Here is a 22,463-nt window from a genome sequence, read left to right on the forward strand (position 1 = left end):
GCTATAGAAATTTGTTTTGTTAGCAGTCAGGCACACACCAAAATCTCTGACTCAAACCTCTCCTTCCACCTTCCTAAGGAACAGAATTTAAATGCTATAGGTCTTGTGTCTTACTATTGTAGCAATCATACTATCCCTTTTTTCATGAAAGATCTGTCCTCTTTAAATATGAAAGAGCATGGATGATGCATATGTCCTTATCTGAAATTGCAAGTGTATGTGGGTGGAGGAAACAAAAATTATTTTCATGCTTCTGTTGTTACAAAGTCATTATTTCATACTTGGTAAAATAGATCTTAATAATATAAGCCGAATATTTTTAAGTGGTGATTTAAATATGTTTGTAACATTTAAATGTTTTTAAATCACATAAAAAGTTTAATTGAAGCCTATGAAATCCTGCTTGTGATTGTCCTGCTGATTGAGGAATTGGGAATGAGGCAAATCTAACAAGGCTTTTATTTATTTTTGTATTATGTTACCCATACTTTGTTGAGGAGACAACTGTTTGATTTGCAAATGGTTTTTGTTGTGTCCATATACCTTCTTCAGTGTGTTCAGATGACTGAAAAGGAGTGGAGAACTAGTATACCAAATAGTTTATTCTTTAATCTACTTGTGCATTCACATAATTTTAGAGGGTGTTAATTTCTGTACACTGGTTTCAGGACTTTGGTCTTGAAATGGTTCTTGTGCCCATCAAACTAGGGCAGAGTATATTTGCCCCACATCACATTTCCCTTTCTTAGCAAATGCTGGGGGGAAGGGGAGGAGAGGAACTGAGAGCAAAGTTCTCCTTGGTCTCATTGGTATAAATTACAAAGGAGCTTTTTCATCTAAGGTCACCTTGAGTTTGTACTGATCTAACTCAGAACAGAACCCAGCTCCTGATCTCTGTGTTGATCTAGAAGGGAATTTCAAAAGCTGTCAGAGGTATGCAGGTCCGTAATTCCCATTTGAAATCAATGGCCTTTTTGTACCTGCATTTCTCTAAAGTAGCCTAGGATATCAACTCTCTTCCCCCACTTAGATTTCCATTTCTGTATATCCCTTGATGACTCTTCCCAGAAAAGTGACCGCATAATATTTTTCAATGAGCAAACTAAGTTTGCAATAAATCTGCACTTTTAAAAATAAACTTCAGTTTGTATACGTTTGAAATAGGAATCCCTCTGTCCTGTTTGACACAGTGCTCTGAAATGGGCCACCACACTTGCCTTTTCGTGGTTCACCTCCCATTTTTTCACTGCCACCAACGTCATGGTTACAGCCTAACAAGCAGTTACGGGTCTTGATCTTAGCTTTACAAGGTGGATCATTCCAGGTGGGCTTCTACACCCACACAGCCTGTTGACTTCAGTGCATCAGTGTCTTACTATTGGATGCAAGAGGTCCAATTGAGGGGTATGTGCAGTCAGAGATGTTTCATACCTCTTCCTCTGGGAAATACTGCACATCTGGTTAAGGTAGTCTTCAAGGCTGTTACTTATGTGGTTCCCAAGTAGAATCCATGCTCCCTCACAAAGGTTTTGAGTATCAGCTCTTACAGCAATTAGCACTCTCATCACCCTTTCACCAAAGAGCCAGTGTAGCAATTGCAGTTCATTAATTTGAAACGCTTAATACCTGTTGTGCCCTTTACATATTAACAAATGGAACAAGTCTAGTTGAACCTAAAGGTTAATTTCTTTACATAAGATTTCAGTTTTAAAGAACTGAAAAAAAATTAGACATAGAATAGAATATGTAACATCACTTTTGGCAATAATGGCACCTCAATTAGTCTTTTTACAAAAGTACTTAAGATTAATTTTTACAGTGTATGGAGGCTTATCAGGAACAGCTTCATGCTGGCCTGGTGTCTGAGGCATTCTTTACCATAGGCTTTGATCTGGGAAGACTTTACACCAACTTTGAGGGGAGCCATATGTGCTTAGATAGCTCAAAGCTGATTTGTTCTTTGCCCTTGTAATTATTATGATACAAAAAGATGTATGTGTGATGCAAGAAGATGGAAAAGATGCATAATTTTGTTTCCTCCTGCCTTCCAGTTCCTCCAGGTTCTTGCTTAGATCCATTCTCGTTACAGTAGCATGCTTCTCCCTATGGTTGAGCACAGAGGCTTTAAATGGATAAAGCTGGGAGGTAGCACAGTTGCAGGTCTGCCTCAGGCACTGTGGAAAAGATGGCAAGAGCTAGATTTCCCACGGAAAATGGGGATTTGCAGTTCTCATTTGGAAAGCATTGGAAAGCCGTGAGAAGCTTATCACCTGCTAGGCAAAAATCAAAAAAAATTGTCAAAGGAGAGTAGCAAAGAGAAGCTAAGGGAAGTGGCTTTTAAATTTTTAATTATCTTTCCTCAGAGGAAGATGACTATTGAGAACTGGGAAATTCTGTTGTATGCTGTTAGGCACGGTGTGATGCCACTGGCTTTAGGTGTCAAGACAAAAGGCCTAGGATTGAACCTGCAAACCAGTAGCCAAATTCAGTTTGAAGCTTTGTTTTGCTGCAGCCACATCTAAATACTGTCTGGGATTGAATCTGCTTGCCAGGAGAGCCCTACAGTACAATAAACACTGAATAGGTGTCTTCCCTGAGAAGCTGGCCCTGATGGCTACCTACACTGCTTCTGAACACCAGCTCCCTGAGCTCCTGCAGCCTCCTTGCTGCTGCATTTCCCTGTAGCCATTGGCAAGCCTCCAAAGGTATTTCTCCTTGTCTTTGTGCTGCACTGAGCTAAATCCACTCATGAGTTCTTCAACATTATGAGCCTTTGGGCAGAGAGGAGGGAAGCATTTTTAGAAGATCCAGCTACCTGTAAATTGCACTTTTCAAGACTTGAGGGACACAGAGACAGTGGCAGGAGGTGCTTTCAGCAGACAAACTACCAAAAACTTACCTGCAGTGATTTTCTGCAGTGAGATGTTTGTGTGGCTGTCTGAGCAGCTTCCCTGGTGGAACTGGTGTATTTTTGCTTTTGTATTTTCACGTGTGAAGGAGTTTCCTGTGCAAGATCCAGTGGTGGTAGAAACAGGAACTGAAGGAATAGTTTTGGGCTAATGTGCTGATCAGATCTTTAGGTCTTTCTCATCTTCTGAACACAAGTTCTTTCTGATCTTTTGGTAATATTTAATAATGGGAATTTGTGGGCTACTTCTTGTACCTCCTTTATTTCCTTTTACTCTACATTCTTCATCATTCTTGGTTCTGTTTTCCCATTCTCAGACACTTCTCCAGTGTAAGTAATGCCAACTGGTAAGTCTTCCATAACTCTAAGTTAATCTGACTGTAAAGCGAAAAGGAGGAGAGATCACTGCAATTCATAACATACATTTTGGATGCTAGAATGACAGTGCAATAGATCAAAGTATTTCTCAGATCAGTGAGTAAGGAGATGTTTCACAGCATGCTAATATGTCATGAACTAGATGCTGAGGATACAACATTGATCATGGGAGTGCACACACTAGCAGTAAATATACAGGTATTTTTAGCAAGAGTTTACCTTCTCAGAAGTTCCGCTTCTTTTGAGAAGTGTGTCAGTAGAAAGTCACAAAGAAAAATTGAAATTATTCTTTCATAATACACACAAGCCCAAATAAAAGTAAGGAGGGTTGGTGAAAAAAATCTATATTTGTGTTTATTAAACTTAAAGTTGGACTTTAGGAGAGATCTGGTCATGAGAGACCTTAGCTCTTATCAGGTAAAGTTTTGGTCTTGTCTCTAAAAATAGACAAAAACACTTGTTGGGAAGAAAAGTTTGGTGGAGGAGAAGAAGTTAGAAAAGATGCATCTTAAAACTATTTTCTCTCTCATGTCTTCAACCTCTTTTTTTAAAAAAACAACACAGTAGTGACTATTTGGGGAACTTTTCCCTTTGCTGTTCTGGTGCTTCTCATTGTTGAGTTCTTTGCTTTCCCCTGTTTTACTCTGCATTCACATAATCCTTCTCCAGCTACTGTGGAATAAGTTAAATGCAGTGGAAGCATGGAAGGAGAAAGAAGGTGTGGCTTTACGTTGACAGAAATAGTTGGAGAAGGCTTTCTTTATATGTCTCCTTGAAATAAGTGTTGGCACCTTTTCAGTCTACTCTAGGTCACAGAATTTGGTTCGGAAGTGAATAGGATGAAACTTGGGCTTTTGACCATAAAACTGTACTTACTTGCTGTAGAAAAATGCATTCTTCTTACCCTTCCCCTTGCTAGTCCCCAAACACACACACGGTGAGACGTCCAGAGTGCTCGCGTGTCGACCACATAGGCATGTTGAACTTGGTCCAGTATTGCTAATGTTTAACCTGCTTTCTGTCGTTGTCAGCTGGTGCCCACGGAGATGAACTCTGGATAGGTAACGTTCCCAGATACCTTCTGGAAAACTTTAACTTTGGTGCAGATTGCTCTGATGTAGCTAACTGCGATGGCGTTGGCTTCTACCTTGGAGTGGACTGATTTACCCTGAAATGACTCTCTAACCTGCGTCTTAAACAGTGTAGTTGGTTCTGGTGCAAATAGATTAATTCTGAAGTGATGGACATTTTGATTCTCATGCAAAATAGCTACATCCTACCAGAAGGGGTTGAACCAGTTTCTCTGAACAGTGATGACCTTCACTGTACAGTTTTGGGTATGTCTCAGGGATTCCTTGTGGAAATAAGGGCAGTTAACAAAAAAAAAAAAAAAACAACCCACACACACACACAAAAAAAAAAAAAGAAAAAAAAGAAAGAAAAAAGTAAATAGTTTTAAAAAGTAAATAATAATTTAAGGTAGAGCGTCACCTAAGTGAGAGCGCAAGAAGGAGAAATCTTTGTTCAGTTTTATAGTCAACGATGTCTGGCTTACGGACTCTTTCTCGGGGCTCTCATCTCAAGTTCAACATACAGAATCTTTTTCATCACGCTCAGCTTTAAACTTTTTATTTAAAGATACCCTTCCCCAATGAGCTTTCAGAATACTTATTGTAGATTTTAAGAGAAATGGTATATTAATTTATGCTATTAACATCACCTCATAAATTATAAGTTTTATACTAAAGCTGTATTGAGTGTAATGAATTATGTTGCATATGTGTTTTTAATAGCTATAAAATTATATACAAGCTTTTTTGGAAAAACAAACTAGTGAAGCACCTTTTTACACTGGATCTTTGCCGTGTCAAGGTGTACAGCTATTCTTTGCTACCTTGCAGATATCTATATCTATATATAGATATATATATAAATAAAATAAAATGGTATCCTGTATCAACAAGTATAGAACTCTTTTTAACCCTTATATTACTGTTCCTATAACTCTTTTTAAAATTTGAGTGTTACATTCTGCAATAATTTATCCGTGGTTTGTACCTATGATTAGAAATTTAGTTACAGGGTAAATAGATCAAATTTTAAAAATCCAACTACTGTAGCTGGAAGTTGTGAACCAAGTTTGTAAGACCTTTTCTTTTTTTTAATGTATTTATTTCCAGTTAGCTCTGTGAGTTGGAATTTGAAAAGTTGGAACATTAGGAATCTACAGTGTCTTATTCAGGAATTTTTCCCCTCCTTTCCTCACAAAGGAATTCCCACTGTGACTTATAAATAGAATTAGACTGCTTGTGTGCATGTATGTATTATATATACACACAAAAAAATATGCATTGGGGGGGGATGTATGTGCGATACGAATGTGTATATTGTATGTAGGTCATAGTTTTGTAAAGAGAAAAGTAGTTGAGAGGTGATGGAATGTATTGTAGAAATGTGATTATTTAGTAGGGGGTTGTTATGTCCTTACTGTTGTATAAATAACTGAAACTCTCTACTATATAATCTGCTGTTATAAGGCTAACTCTGATATCATGTCAATTTTACTGTTTTTCAAATGAGTTGCATTGAGCCCTGTTTAAAATGCCATGAAAATACCAAGCTCCCAAAGACAGCCTTTAAATAAAACAAAGGGGGGAGGAGAAGTGATGGGAGAAATGAGTTTTTCAGGAGAAACTGAATGGGAAGGTTTGCATTGGGTGAGATGGGGAGGCGTGAGAATTGCTGTATCTTTGCAAATTAATACCTGAATCTCCTATGGTCTGACTCGGAAAATATTGTCAATCAGTGTACTTGTGTTTTCCAATTAGGTTGTAAGTTGTTTGTGGAGCGGTCTCCATTCCATAAAAGGGTCTTGTCTTCAAAATTATTTTTCTTTCATGAGGATCTTTGTTTTGCTGTTGTGGGATTGCAGAACAAAATATTAATTAAATCCAGGAAGTTTCACTTGTTCTGTGAAATTCTGAATTTGATTGTGGCCACTTACCTGTTTTTTCATAATTGGAGAAGGAAGATTTCCTTATGGGAGTTCTCACTTGAAATTGTGAGAAATCAGAAACATTCCTACAGATTGGCTTACTCTTCATACTGTTCTATTTAGGCTGGAGAAAAGAACTTAATTGTTATTTATTCATACAATATCACTTCTAATTATGATGATCCTGGTGACTTAAAAAACCTGTTTAGAAAAACAGAGCTTCCAATATTGCACAGAAATTTAGAGATTTTTTTCAATTTTTTTATATACCCCCTCCGTATCATTATGTTGATAACCCCCAGGCATCCTTCCCTCTTTCCTTCTCTCCACAATTTGTTTCTGGCACATATGCATACAGGCAAAAGGGCAGGGAGGTGGAAGTTGTCAGAGGCCTTTCCTTCTGCTTTTTTGGTGTAATGCAAATTAGGAGCATAAATCTTTATGCCTTTATGGGGAAGAATAGACCCATTTTTGTGTATACCTGTACAGAGAGATGTATCTGTATATGAGACAATGGTAGCACTTTGCTAAATGTGGACTTGCCCTCATGATGTACAATAAATACATATGAATGCAATCAGTCTAAATCTATATATAAGCGCATACAGATGTATAGATGGAATATACATTGTGTCACACACATCTACGTTAGCTGTAACGTGAGTTCAGTGTGTGAGCTAAAGAGAGGGACTATCTACGTAACACGTGTAACAGGTAAGCCCTTGTGCCAGACGAGTTTTTGTTAATTCTTCTGAGGGACCTGGATGACTCAGTGACTGATCTGATCTTGGTCACCACTGCTTTGTGTTACCTCAGCCCTCACAGTGCAGTTTCCTTGGTATGTCTCTGTTTTATATCAAGACTTGTTGAGGCCTCTTGCAATGCCAACCTCTTCTGCTTCTCTGCTCCATTGCCTCCATTCCAGCTGCTCCTTGTCCCTGCATCTCTACAGATTCTCTTGCTAGCAGCAATCAGCTTTAATGGCCCAATCCAGCTCTGCTTATGCATTAGGGAAATTTTCTCGGTGACTGTAGTGGCAGCTGAATTGGGCCCTGAGCACCTGCTTGAACTTAAGCAAAATTTCCCAGCTATTCAGTTGTGCTTCGGTACAACTGCGATTGATTTGCAGATGAATATAAACTTTTCATAGAACCTGATGCAAAGCTTCCTAGCATATTAAAAGGTTAACCCAGCATCATATTTAAATGGTCTAAATGAGAAAACTCTACCCACCAAAAATTATCTTTTGCAATTTTCAGCCCCAGGAAGAAAAAGGGAGTTGGGTTTGTGTTTCTCATAACACAGGCAGTAAGCAGAAGGCAGCCCTGTGCTCTGAGCAGTGGGGTTGTCATCAGACATCAAAAGAAACACAGCTTATTACACTTAATTTTAAAACAGTGTACAGAGTTGACCATTAATGTGCTAGCACTTTGCATCTAATTGTGTATTGGGTGATCTTGCTTATGCAAGTAAATTGTGGTTTTAAGTGTTTTATTTTCTGTTTTCTGGCTAAATGGAGCTTCTGTATCCTTTTAGCAGAAAGCAGCTGTTAGCAACCTGCTCAGTCACATTTAAGCACTGTGTAACTTAGGCTTCAGTTTCAATGGAGAATGCTGCTCCAGTTCTGTCATCGAGCCATACTGGATTCCATGTTTTCAGGATGGCTATGACACAATTTTTCTTGGCCACAATTCAGCCATGGAATCTTGTCTTCCTTGAATTTCTGTTAGGAAAAGGTAACTGGCGTACTGTTCCATCTGAGCTTTCATGCACTCATACATGATGATTTCTATAATACATATGTTGGGGCGTGTGTATGGGTATGTCTGTGTACTGGGTGTGTATAATGTATATTTATACGCACACGTCTATTACGCTATTTCAGTTTATGTATGTGGAGAATGTACCTGTTGGTTATCTCCTGATATATACTCATGCATACGTATATTAAATATGTATATAGAGTGTAGATGTCCTGCATATACATATGTATATGTAATGAACCTTGGTTGGCAATTTTTTTCCACACTTCTTTGCAAATTGCTGTCCCTTATGACTTATTTTCACTGAAGCTGCATTATATAGAAGATATGGAGAAATGTGTTATCAAAGTTTTATTTTAAAAAGGAGACTTTTAATTATCTAAAGCCATTTGTAACTGTCTTTTGAATTTTTACTAGAAGCGTTGTTAGTTTTAAAAAGAAAAAAAAAAGAGGGAGAAAACAAAAAACCAAAAGCAAGCAGACAAGCTCTTACTCCCACTGTTGTTTAGATGGACCTAAGAAAGAAATGGAAACACAAGTTTTTAAGTATTTATTCAGGTGTTTCTGAGGCATACTGTAGTTGCATTCTGCCCCATCCCCCTTTTGTCCAATTATAATTAATGATTCATGGTTTCTTTTACACAGCTTTTTCCCTCATTACTTTTGTAAATCATTGTTCACCTCCTACATTCACTAGTGCTGATATCACTAAGGAGATTTCATGTCCTTCTGTCCTTTTTAGGAGAAATACCAGTGCATCACTATTGTGTTACATTTTAACATACTTTGTGGAGGATGGATGTTTTTATTGAAGATGTCTGTAACCAGTCTAACTTATTTAATGTGAGGAGCCTTCATTGGAATCTATCGCCTGTTTGTTTCCAACAAGTTTCTGCAACAGTTTTTTCACCAACATGTTAAATAATTCCCTTCTTATTTGATGGCTGAGGTTTTAGAATTTGGGTTTATTGTTGTGGGTTTGTCTTTTGGGGTTTTTTCCCCCTCCAATTCCCAAAAATGTTTATCTGCAAGTGGAGCAAAACAGATGTCAGAAGTTCAACCAATATCCTTTTTGCAGTTAAGGGTAAATATATTTATCCTGGATTTAATAAAAGAAGGTGGCAAATGGACAATCTGAAGTGCTTAGAGGGAACGCTCACTCTTTTTAAGGCTGTCTCCGAGAAGTTTGTGTTTGGTGTCATTTTAAAGGTAGCTTGATCATGCTTTGATATCAGAAACAGCCTTGTAACAAAGAGCCTCATACAGCTGTTCAGTCACTAGAGTTTAAAATGTAAACAAGTTGCAGTGGGAAAGCAAAGGTGAGGCAGTGTATTTTGAACCAGTGAATTGTAGCTTGCAAATGTACCTGATTTTGAAGTAACTGCATGGTAGCAAGGATTAGCAGTCTCTTACACCCCTTCCTTTTTCCCTCTCATCCCTGACACGTGTTCAGCATACCGTACATTGGGAAAAATAAGCAACTTACTCCAGCAAAGCTAATCCACTTAATGACTGCTTAAAGGGAACATACAAACTTGCATTGCCGCAGCCCGTCTCATGGTATTAGCTGGAGGTCTAGCTAATACGCACAAAAAGCCCAGGCCAGGCGGCTGCTGCGGATGTGTCGCTTTTGGAGAGTGTGGTGCATGGAGATGCCCGAGAAGAAGGGTCCCTTCCTTCAGGGTCCCTGGCAGCGATGGCAACTCGCACTACTGCTTCTAGTGCTCACGGACAGCATTCCAGGGGCGGGTAGGAAAGCTCATGTTTGTACTTTCCCTTTAAATAGGAAAGGTTGGCTCACATGTTCCTCATACTTCTCAATGAATGTACTGTATTACCATTTAAAAAAAAAAATCAATTAAATGATGATAGATTGGTCTCCTTTTGTTATCTGGTCCTTGTTTAATTTGTTTAAGGGTTTTTGTATACAAAAGTTTACATTTTTATGTATATTTTTCTTGTGTAAAAACTGATGTAATATGTGTATAAAACACTGTATGTATTATCTGTATATAGTGTGACAAAATGATTTTCTTTCTTTCTTTTGGATGTATTAATAAATCTTGCTGTGAAGTAGCTGTGTTTACTATGATGAAACCCTCTTCTCCAAGCCATTTTGCTAAGTCCAAGATGTATGGATATTGCCCAGGATGAAATATAATCCATAAAGTGATTTCTTTTTTCCTTTAAAACGTATCCTAAGTACAGTTATTAAACTGTCCTTTGCTTAGATTGCTGTAGAGTCTGATTCTGCTCTTGCTTATTCTCTGTTACTTTGTAATAACATTAGCTAATTAGTTTTGCAATCAACTTGGGGTCTTCAGTCTCTGTCCTAATTCTAATTATAGTGCTTTCTAGCTCTGGATCACTGGTCTGGAGACCAGATCCTCTTCATTTTGTTTTCTGGTTTGAGGAAGTATAATTCAAGGGGTATAGAACAGAATTTTGTCATGTATGTTGTTACTTACATTTTCTGAGATTTAAAAAAAAAATATATCTGCTTCATCAATGAAACTGGTAAGTTGGAGTTTGGCATTATTTTGAGGTTTAGCATGTGGATGAGAAATGATGGTTGCTGAGGTGCTGTGGGGCTCTGGTCAGTTCTTGGGCAGGATTGCCAGGCCAGGGCATGCATGTGACCTGGATTGGTCAGACACTGGGAATCACCACTGCCTTGTTCGGACACAGCTGCACGGTGGGGAAAAGCTGCCAGTTGTGCTGCCTTGCTGTGACTGGTGCAAGCAAGACTGCCTCAGCTGGCACTGACCTTCCAGTGCCTGGATTGGTCTCCAAGAGTGGCTTTTCCACAGTAGCTTGAAGGATGTCCTCTCTTTAGACAGAACTACGCCTTGGACACTTCGCAGTAAGTAGAGGGATCTCCCTCTCACCATTTGTTTTGTGAAGTCTTTGCCTCTGCTTTCTGACATGAGGGGATGTGCTTCCACTCATGTTTGCGTTGTTAGTGTCCATCTCCAACGTGTTTGAGGTTGTTGACTTGCAAGGGAGCAGCTGTGTCCTTGGTAAAATCATCTTCAGGTTCTGTTTTTCGTAAACAGTCTCAATGCTGACCTGGTCATCGGAATAACAACCAGCAGAGATTGATGAGAGAGAGAGTCAGTAATTTGACTTCTCTTTTAATGAACATGGCTCAGCTATTCTAGACAGCGTAATTAGGGCAGCATTGCACAGTGCCTGGTTGTAATTCAGGCCAAGGGGTAAATGGTGTCAGTGAATGATGCAGTCTTCCATGCTAACACGTGCTGCAAAGGTTTCATGGCAAAGATGAAACTGTTTGTGCTCTAATACCTTGCGTTCCTGGGAGATGGGAGTACACTGAAAGTGTTGCATCCAGACGTTTACCAAGACAGAGTGATGACAGAAAAGACCAGATACTTACACTGCTGTGCTCTCCTTTTGTTTAAGCTCAGCACAATACGGCTAGAGAAAATCTACTCTGAGCTTGTCCTTTCTGGGAAATTTTCAAGGTTATGGGCCTGAGGCATTTGGACACTAGGGGTAATAGTGTGAGGCAGTTCTGGGCTGTTACAGATGCAATTCTGGCTGTGCATATGGATATTACAAAGCTGATCCTTCAGACTGCTCCCTCTCAAATAGCACTCAAAATGGCAAGAGCAGGAATTGTTTCTTATGGAGAAAATTTGAGGTAGTAACGAGGACTAAGAAGGCGGAAGTTAAGAAAATGGGAGCTCTTCCCTGGGAATGACTCTTACAGAAGCAGAGCTGTTTGGTCTGGTCCCGAGCTGGGCATTTCCCCGTGTGGACTTGACAAGAGATGGGCTGAAACTCCTCTGCTGACTAAGGCAGAGACCAACTGGTTCACCTGGGGGTTTTTTTCCAGTATTTCCATGAACAACAAAAAAACACTGCTCTTAGGAAATGATTGCATGGCTCTCAGTATGAAACTTTATGAAAACAACCGGTCGTTGTTCTAGTGCCACATTTCAAAACAAAAATAGGTTTTGTTTGAAGTATCAATTCAGGAAGAATGTGCAACATTTTTCTTTGTATTTTAACAGTCCTCTCGAGCTCCAACAGTAGCCTTTTAATAGTTGGCAATTATTTTCTCAGGAAAGCTCATTTAGTTTGTACTTGAAAAGCAGGTGACATTTTGTTACGAGAGCAAGTGTTGCTGCTGTATTTAGTGAAGCAGTTGGAAGGAGAAACCTTTATTAAATTTGGGAGCTGGCTTACTACAGAGTTGAAGACAACCTCTCTTTCCCAATATAGTCACAGGCAATTGTCCCATCTGCAGGAAATAATGGGGACTATCTTCCACACCCCCCTGGAGCCTATGCCCCAAGCACAGGGCTGGTACTTTGCAGCTGTCAGGTCTGAACTAGAGATACAGGATGCTTGTTTTAAGGGACTAAGAGGTGACTGTCATGTTTGCAGGTGTGAGGTTCAGCCCAGGAATGGCTGCCTTGTTTTATTGCTAATTTACAACTTCTAGAAGGTGCCAGTGGAGTGTCTTAGTACCACTGAATCTAGGAAAAAATATTGAAGTGTTGTGTTAAAAATGTCCCTGAAAGCAGTGTTGATATTCAGATGCATTCTTGTGCTTCTTTAGGAGAACAGCAGTACAGAAGTTCTGTGTCTGCATCCAGTACCTCCCTTGATAGATGGCCTTAGGACCAAGAGACTCATCCCTTGCTCACTCCTCTCATCTTGTTTGCAATGGCTGACATAGCCACCAGTGTGGAGGAGAGTCCTGCAACATAAATTCCATCGGGCTTTGAATGTTTCTGCTCAGCTTGTGCACTAGATCCAGGTTCATGCCTGTTTAAATTTAAAATTTAAAGTGCTTACTTTCATACTGTGCAATTCATGGGTGGAAAAAAGCCTCTTGTAATCAACCAGTCCGAGGGTGCTCCTACAAATCTGATTTGTGGGGCCCTACTGTGGTGCCTGCCAGGCAGCTGGCACTGGTTGGGTTGCTGATACAGCCAAAAATGCCCTCACATTGACTCAGTGCTTTCTCACAGCTCCCTTGTGTCCTGCAATCCCATGTTTCCTGGGAGGGTGTCATGGACTTCAAACACTTCTAGCTTCTCCATTGCAACTGTGTTGGATGTAGTGATGGCCCTCTGCAGCCAAAGAGAAAGTGCTGTGGTGACAGAGAAGGGAGAGGGTCTTCCCAGCTGCAGAGCAGTGCTGTGAGCCTGTGCTGTGACCCCAGGGAGGGCAGTAAGGCTTATGTGGAGCACAGCTGCACCATTTGATATGGTACCCTCCCCTACCTATTTAGTCCTTCAGAGCATCTACAGTATAGCAGCATATGGCTCATCCTAAACAGATCATCACAGCTGGAAAAAAATCCTGGGTTTTTGGGGGTTTAAGTGTGCTGGAGCATTTATCTTCAAACTATGGCTTTTTTGAACTGCAGCTTTGCATGTGCTGAGAGCGGCAGCACTCATGAAGGAATTCATTGGGCCCAAACTTCAGTTGAAGGTGAAGGAGTAGCAACAACTCCGCCTCGCCCAGCTTGTGCCAAAGCATCGGCAAGAATAGAGAGGCTAATTAATGTCAGATCTGGGCCAGCACTCCGCCAAGGTTTGATTTCAAGCTGTGAGTCTCAGTTATAATACTGCCACTTTGGCAGAGTTGGTCCATGTTTGTGCCAGTGGAATTGGTGCAGAACCAGATCCTGAAATTTTTCACAGATATCTCCCAAAGTGACTGTTGTTGCCATTTCCATATGGTACATGTGGTACCTGGTTACAGTTCCCTTATCTCTCCATGGTGGTGCTGGTCCCTTCCAGTACCAGGAGAGCTGCCTGAATCCAGGGACATTAAAGCTCTTTCAACTAGTTTTGGGCAGGTCTTCAAAATAATGCCCTTGTTGGATATTATTTTCCATTTGCTAGTGAAAAACGGGATGAACCTAACTGGGATGAGAAGTTTAAGGGGTGATTCTTTAAGTGCCTAGAAGGATATGGATGGGTGAAATCCAAGACACAGGGGCTTTTTCTCTGCACGTTCCTGTTGCCTGTTGGTGCAGAGATTTAAACTTGCTGCCTGAATCAAGAGACAAGTATTAGCATCAGCAGAGGATACCACCTTAAATGTGTAGTCTTCTATAATTTGTGGTCTTAGCAATATACTATGGTTGCTTTAGTAAAGAGCTTTTTTAGTTCAGCTGAGTGCTCAACTTAGTAAAACCACTTGACTTATACCTGAGAGTACGTGATTATGGGTTTTTGTTTGGTTTGGGGTTTTTTTCCCCAACCAGTTTAATGCCTTGTTTAATCCTGCAGAATTTAATTTTCCTGTTAACCACCATTTGCTCACTGGAGCCAGACAGTTTCCTCAGTTATTAATCCCATTTTTTTGTGTTCTCCCTTGGGCCCTACTGTTTAATATAGCTTTTGGTTTGGTTTTTTCTCTTATTTTTTTTCTTTTTTCTCCCCCCCAATATTTTGCTCATTCTATATAATGTTTTTGCCTTGTCCTCTCTACCTCCTTTCCCCTCAGACTGCAGCTAAAATTGTTGCTGAAGAGATTCTGGTAAGCAAAATTAGATTTCTAGACCTCAGAATTGTTCATTGTCAAACCTTATCCTCTTCACTCAGCTCTTTTATCTCTACTAGCTCTGCCCAGGTACAAGACCTTGCTTGGCAGAGCTATTCCTAATATCCCTAATTATGAAATTAGAATCAGTCAAGGTCTCAGTCAGCCCTTTCAAAGATGGTGGAGATGAAAATCTTGACAAACAATCTCAGAAAAATTTAGTAAAGCTTCTGTGATATTTTGCTTGCCCTGCAAAGCTGGCTGCCTGTAGCAAATTTTCTGTGATGACTGCCAAAAATATGATGCCTTTATCAGACACCATTTCCCATTAGCAGTGCTTTAAAAGCTACCAGTCCTGCTTGTGTGGGTTCCTGGTTTGCTGTGATGTCAGCTACTTTCACACAGTCCTGTGCAATGGGGAGCAAAGTGTTTCAAAGAGATCGTGCTGTGTCTCTGAGTATGTCCCTGGCTTTGGGCAGACTTTGCCCACAGGCAGCACTGATGCCATCTGCCTTTGCCAGGTGACAGAGAATAGGGCTGCTGGATGGCAGCTTAGCTCTCACTCAATTAATTGAATACTTGCAGGCACTCTTGCTTAATTTCACCCCAGTAACATGGGATATTTATCCACAAGCCTTCTGTCTCTTCCTGTTTGTTCCTGGATTTTATGACTGGTACTCTTAACCAATGCCAGAATCCACACTGGGCTGGTCTAAGCTGTCCGTGAGAGACAAACAATGCATGGATCTTTTAGCGCCTCTAAATGTAATCTAAACTGTACAGAAAATGATGGAGGATATGAGCAGAAAAGAGAAAGTGACTCAGTGTGACTCAACCTGTTCAGAATCTGTGGGTGACACGAAAAGATGCTTTTCTCATCTTTTAGTTCTGGTGCCTGCATGCACCAGATGGGAAGCCACATCTCAACAGGCTCTCCATTGTCCCATGCACCTCACCATCTCTATGGCACCTGGGAGCACAGCTGGCTTCACCATCACCTTGTATACCCCCTGCTCCACATCTGCCTACTTGTCTTGTGTGCTGCCTGCTGACCATCTCTGGGGGACACCCTGCAGATTTTGCTCTCTTATACCCTAATCTACCCAAGTGGATCCAAACTCTTGCCCCTCTTGCTCACAGCTCTATCTGGTCTGCTTTTGTCTCTTGTGCAAAGCTCCAGTTTGCAGCCTGTGCAGCTATGACAGACAGTATTTTTAATGTTCTTGCTGCCTTATCAGACCCCTCAGCCCACGTTGCTCACCCTGTCCTATATGGCTGGCCATCCTGCTGTGAGCCTTCCTGTCTGGAAAACTGGGGGTTTTTAAACATCATGTCCCATCCATTGTTACTCTCTGGTCTTGTAATTGAAATGCAGCCTGTAGTGCAAAATTCTTAAATGCATTAAAACTATAAAAGAAGATCCTCTTTTTACTTTGATCACCTCTGATGCCTAAAACCAAATCTTTCATATATTTCACAATTCAGCCTTGTTTTCCTTCTGTCACCTGCTTTTCCACCAGCTGTTTGGGACTTGATTTGCAGTGGAAGCTGATGTTTGATAGAAGGGGTACATGGATGACAGCAAAAGGCTTCAACCTCTTGCACTTGCAATATTAAGTTTTATGGCTTTCCCAGTGCTGTAAAACCAACACATGCTATTTTATTTTTCATTTTGAAAATCATTGTTTATTTTTCTTGCCAGGTTTTATACCAAGATAAGCATTCTTAGAGGTTTTAGTTTACTCTGGGAAAATGGCTTGGTAAAGTATCACTGTGCAAGGCCTGCATTGTGAAATTGCTTTTTAGCTGTAATTTTTATGTAAAAGATGCCAGACTGTTAACAATCAATAATTAAGTTCTCTACGTCTGTTTTCAAATAGGTAATTTGCTAATTATTTACCTGGGGACTGTTCCTTGCTAATGGTCTAACTGAGTGCATGGTATACTTCCAGTAATCCTACCGTCATGATCTGTGCAGGAGAAAAATGCCATTCCCAGGGTGGAAGTGCAGAATGAAAGAATGGTGAGAGGGAGGGCAGCAGTCTCTTCGGTCACCCCGACTGCCTTGCTGGGGTGGATGCCTGCAGCATGCAGTGGTCAGCAGGGACCCAGTGTCTTCTCAGACAACATAAGCTGGTTTTAACACTCTTGTCTGCAAAGGTCTGTTTGCCCCAGCTGCAGGGTGGATGGGTGCCTGCTGAATTGCAGGTGGAAGCAGCCTGCTTGCGCCTACATCAATGTGCCATGGTGGAAGAGCGCCATCATCGTAGATTCAGGTGCTGGCAAGGCAGGACTGTGGTATTCTCTTGCTTGAGATTCAGGCTGAATGAACCTTGCTGGCAGTGCAACTTGGCTTTCCCTCTTTGTCCCTCCATGTCTAAACTACACGCAAATGGAGCTGTGAGACCAGCACCTGTGCCAATCTGACAGAGCTGTCTGAAGGGACCTCAGTCAGAAGTGTGGTCCCCAGCAAGTGTGTGGGCACTGCTGCATGTGGTGTCAGGTCCTGTGCAGGAGCAAGCAGTGAGAACCCAGGCAGATGGCTAAGGGCTGGGCAAAGGTGCTTCAGCTTGCTATAGAGGGGAACTTGACCTCCTTGATCCATCATCTTTGGTTTTGCATTCCTGGTTTCATTTCATTGCCCAGACTCTGCAAGGAGCAGCAGACCTTTGTGAGAAGTTTTTGTAATATAAGTATTGCCTGAGTTTTTAATAATCGACCCAAAGTATTTCCTGTTCTGTGATGTGGATGCTGACAAGAAGGACAGGGCCCTCAGTTCCAAACTCAGAAATTACTTCCTGAAATATGTGGTATAATCTGCACAGAGACTCATACGTGTAGAACTGATGCTCCTCAAGTGAGATAAGCACTGAGGAGAGCACTGGGAGATGGAATATCTTCAATCCTTTTTTCAAGGGGAGATACTTTTTCACTTTTCATTTCCTTTTGTGTTTCCTTTCTGTATTTGTGCTTTAACATTAGGTTTGATTCTGTCTTTATAGCATTCAAGTGAAGGCTTACATATTTCATTGGGATTGTCTCTTTTGTTTTCATAACTGAAAGTCACAAACAATATGAAGCAGTCACAGTCATGTACACATCTGGAGTCCTTTCATCTGCTCCAAACAGCCACTTTCCTTTATTCCTATTCACTCTCATTACTTAATTTCCTAAAGAGGCTGCAGCTTTTCAGTGCCTGAGTGACGTATGTCAAAATGTCTCACTAGGCTCTTCCACTACATGATAATTCAGCATATCCTGTTTCCAGAGCTGAGGAAATACATTTCCTTCACTTTAGCTCATTACTCTTTAGGAAATTGCTTTTCTTCAATTATCCTGACAACCTGGATTTCAACAGCTCCAGACCTCACTGGGCAAAGCTCCGGCATCTCTGCACACACTTTTTTTCCTTGACACTTCTCTGTCATCTATCATGTCCTTCCTAGAGAGGACCTCTTATTTGGGGCTTTTCTTATGTCTGCCACTGTAGACTGGGTGTCAGCACACAATTTACAACACTGATCCTGAGGTTTTAAAATAAACCTGGTTTACTCTCCCCTCTCTGACAAGGTAATGCGTGGCTTTGCGGACCCACGGGATCTCCATAGGTGAGCTTGTAGCTACCTGCCCTGTGCTCATTCATTGTCTAGAGCAGGATTTAAAGGAAGCAGTAGCAAAGATAAAGTACAGGGAGCACTCCTCAGCACTTTCTAATCTGAGAGTCACTTAACCTATTCAGAGGAAAACCCAGAGAGCGCAGCCCTCACTATGCTGGTTCACTCAGCAACTCTTTCCCAGTGCTTCGTGGTGTTCACTGAGGTTGTCTTAGGAGGCTCAGATCTTGAAGGAGGGTGGCCCCATACTGAGACACCTGGTCATCTCATGGGTAAACCAGAAATGTCCTGTGCTCTTGCACATGCTTCTTGATGCTGTAGGCTGCTAATTACACTTTCCTACCTCTCAGGAGTATCTTGAAGAGAAAGCATGTGACTGTGAGGTGTTGCCATGCCATGTTACGGAGGAGGCAGCACAGATGGAAATCTAGACCAGTTCCTAAGATGAAAACACTATACCAACACGAGGGACTATTTATACTTAATGAGAATTTTGCATTTGAATCCCAGGACTTAGTGAGCCCATTTTTTCTTCAAAACTGCTTCACTTCACCTGCACAAGAGTCACGATTGCCATCCGTCCCACCCCTCCTACAGGCTGTCCTGACCTAGTCAGTCATCTGTTCGCTGCAGAAATCCCACTTGCAAGCAGAGTGATCCTCCTTGTTTTCAGTTTCCATCAACCCCAGGTGAATGGCAGCACGTGGCTCCCCACAGCCTCCCTTGGGAAGTAAAAAGCTCCCAGCTCTTCCCTTTCACCACACCCTACCAAGAATTTCATGTGTTATGGTATAAAGTTTCCCCTTCCTTAACCAGCCCTTTGCTGGGGATGCTGGGTAAGGTGCATTTATTTGCTGGAGACCTGCAGATTCATGTTGATGTTACTCCCTTCCTAACTGCTGCTCTGAACATGTATCTCATCTTTTGGTGTAATGAACCTCTCTAAGCTTTTCATCTTCCACTCTGAACATTTTTTGGCAGTTACCCATGACAGTCCAATGGGAAAGAATGTATAGACGAGTGTATCACTTGCTGATTATTTTTTCCCTCTTTTGTGATGAAAAAGTTCCTGTTGGGTATTCATCACCTGGGCTCTCCTTCAGCAGAGAGAACAGACTGGCCGGCAGCAGCTGCAGCATTAACAGGCTGTCAGGTAAGTGGGTCTCATGGTTCATTTAGGGACATGGCAACTGTGCCTACCTGGCTCCACAAGTGACAACAGCTGCCCTGTCCTGCTGTGGTGGCTCTTCTGCAGGCTTCACCAGCTTGCCTTAGTTTGGTTCTTGGTTTTGTAGCTGTTTTGTCACTGATTTTAAGGCAGTCTCAAAAACGCAGGTGTGCTCTCCTGTTGACAACTCTCTTGCCTCCAGTCAACACCAGACACCAAACTGTGGGGAAAATTAATGGCACCTGCAAATTCTGTGCACTTAAATTCTGTGCACTGAGCTGCTTCATTTGCAAGTACAATGAGGTATTTTGGTGTCTGAGGCCTGTGCCTCATGCATCTGCATATCTTAAGCATATAAACAGCTGGAATTTGCTCTGCAGAGCTGCTCGGTTGGCTGGCAGGCAGGCAGGCTGGTGTGGCTGTGCACAGCATAGTGGAGATGGCTCCTCAGCATGTCCAGCAGTGCACATGCAATGCTGACGATCCCTGCCAAAACAGCATCTCCTGCTCTTCCCCTGTCCTCCAGTGGCTTTGAGAACAGCTCTTTGTGGTTCCTTTGGGCACACCTGATTGTTGCTGAGGACTCAAGATTCACCCTGAACCTCACACTGGGGTACCTAGCTGAGCTGAGATGCTGCACCAGAGACCCTGTACCAGAGCCGGAAGGTAAGATTTAGGTCCAGGGGACCTGCTTGGCACTCACTGATCCCAGCACAGCCTCAGCCACTAATAAAGAGGACCCAGAAGCCTTCAGCCAAGGGTGCAATTTTCTGGAACCCACCAGGGCTATATTGCCTGGGCTTTGCAGAAGGGCAGTGTGTGTGTGGTGTGCAAGCAGTTAAATCGAGCAAGGATGTGCTGTGCTCCCTCTCTCTGTTGTTTCCCTCCAGCTAATCTCAAGTCATTTTGAGAGATCATATTTTGATCTCACTGTATACAGAAAACAGCTCCAAACCGCCATTCCGACAGCACACAGGAAGGCCATTGCTGCGCTCTCTGTCAGCACACACGGCTTTCTGTCATGTCCTGGAGCTTGGTCAGCAGGCAGAGCTCTCCTATAATGCTCTCAGGCTAGCAGGAACTCAGGCACCTCTAACACTCTCCCAGCCCATCCAGTGGGACCTCATGCTGGGGAATACGGGTGGAGTTTGTTCCCTGGCCCCTTGGGCTCCTCAGAGACAGTCAGTGACAACAGCTGCTTCCTCAAGGAGCGAGGAGAGGGGAGCTTTAGCAGTGGGCTGGGGAGGGGGATGCAGAGCTGGCCAAGGCAGCAGCTTGTTGCAGCCCTGCCCGTGGCAGCTCTGAGCTCTTACCTGTGGGGCTGCTGGGGTGAGGGCCTACGGGGCCCTCCCAGGGAAATAAAATGTTGTTCTTAGAATCCAAAGTGCTATTTTAGGCACCTCATCTGCCAAGTTGCTTTGTGGGTGGTAAGTCAGAGGCTCATGGCACTGACCTGTCTCTTTGACTCTCTGCTGCCCAGCCAGGAGCCAGAAGCCCCAGGGACACATGGAGCACAAGACATGGCAAATCCTAATTTTAATTCTAACGTTCAGTTGCTGGAACAGCTGACTGACCCTCAATCTCCTCTGCCCTCCATCTCTTAGGGGTACAGCAGAAGAGCTGCCTGCAGTTCCTCCTGCATCTGAAGCTGGCGATGTTTCATGAGCAGAGCAGCCCTGTGCTTGGCCATGAGATGCCAGCTGCCCTCCTTCTGCTGCCCTGGTTTCCTCACCTCTCAGAAAGGGCTGCCATCTCCTCCATGGTCTGGCTGTGGGCAGTGCCGTGCAAGGCTGGCATTCACAGCTTCACATCTTGGCCCTTGTGCTGGATAAGAAGGAAACACGTTTCCAAAGCCAAATTGCTGAGAAAACACCAGGTTGAGCATGAGGGTGGGACACGCAGAACGAGCTGCTGTGGAGGCGGCTGCTCCACAGGGCAGATGGACGATGTGAAGTCATTAGACAGGAGAATGAGCTGTGATCAAATGGAGCTGAATTACCTGCAAATGCAAAAAAATCAAAAGTGTGTCAGGAAAGCAGGAACACAGAAGGGATAAAGAGCTCAGCATTAGCCTCCTCTTGGGAAGAGTGTCAGGGCAATAATAACTTACCAGGGCTTTGATTTCTGGCTAATGCCTATGATGCTAGTGATTTGTTCGCTGATGGTGGAAGATTTTGTTGGGGGTAAGGAGACCAGGGGAAGCAGCCCACACTCATTGGCTCTCTCCAGATAAGGAACCGTTTAATAATGTGGCATCTTTGCTTTCAGAGTGGGGAGAGCTCGTGGGCTGCTCTGCACAGGCAATTCAGTCCAGCTGGCAGCACACAAGGTCCTTTATTACTGTTTCTTATGATTATTGTAATTTTTGTTATTATTATGATTACTGTTGTTTGTTATTACGGACACCTGCCAAGACACACAGGCCATTTTTTCTGCCTTCCTAAACACCATCACCTAGTTTGTTAGCTATGAATCCGTGGATAAATACGTGAGCAAGCCACAGCCTCCCCTGCCAGTGTGCCCCTGTGGAGGCACAGGATTCCTCAGCATGAACTGAACCAGGTGTGTTGGGTATGTGTGTGTGCATCCGTAAGACAGACTAATTTCTTAACCATCTTGCTCTTTCCTCCATACTGCAGTTTCCAGACCACGTAAAATCAAGCTTCAGTATATGGAGGAATGCATTTCTCTACAGGCTGTGTGTGTTTGAGTCAAGTTCTTGATGCATCCAGGGAAAGTCAGAGCTAAAAGACTTTCAAGTGGTGATGTTTTCAGGTGCAAAAAAGCTAAGACCATTTGGCATTCTCTACATGGACTTCTGCCCTGGAGTGTCAAAAACAACTTGGGAATCAAGTGCCCGATGCTATTCACAGGGAGGGTCAATGTACATTTAATTCACACCCCAGACAACAGAGACAAGGGTAGAAGGGGTCAGACTCTCTTAAAAGCAAGGCAAGACATTGAGTGGCTTAGCTGGCATGGGGTTGGGCCAGGAGAGGTGTTTAGGTGGAGGGATTCATGATGCAGCCTCCATAAAACAAGGTCAGAACCAACCCTGCTGCGACAGGTGGGCAGCCAGGGTGCAAGCAGGAGTATCGTTGGTGACACT

The 22,463-nt window shown here is 42.4% G+C and overlaps 1 protein-coding gene across 5 annotated transcripts in view; it reads left to right on the plus strand.

The window, feature by feature from the left end:
• Window positions 1-10,141, plus strand: part of INO80D (INO80 complex subunit D) — a 45,334-nt gene extending 35,193 nt beyond the window's left edge. For 4 of the 5 annotated variants that reach the window (XM_050339612.1, XM_050339610.1, XM_050339613.1 and 1 more), the window contains one exon: window positions 4,318-10,141. The gene's annotated coding sequence lies outside the window, so the exon portion shown is untranslated. The remainder of the gene's footprint in view (window positions 1-4,317) is intronic. The other variant, XM_050339614.1, reaches the window with a different exon arrangement.
• The last annotated feature ends 12,322 nt before the right edge of the window (window positions 10,142-22,463 follow it).

This window comes from Myiozetetes cayanensis, unplaced genomic scaffold, assembly GCF_022539395.1.
Source record: "Myiozetetes cayanensis isolate MyiCay16 unplaced genomic scaffold, myiCay2020 scf9, whole genome shotgun sequence".
Taxonomy (NCBI): domain Eukaryota; kingdom Metazoa; phylum Chordata; class Aves; order Passeriformes; family Tyrannidae; genus Myiozetetes; species Myiozetetes cayanensis.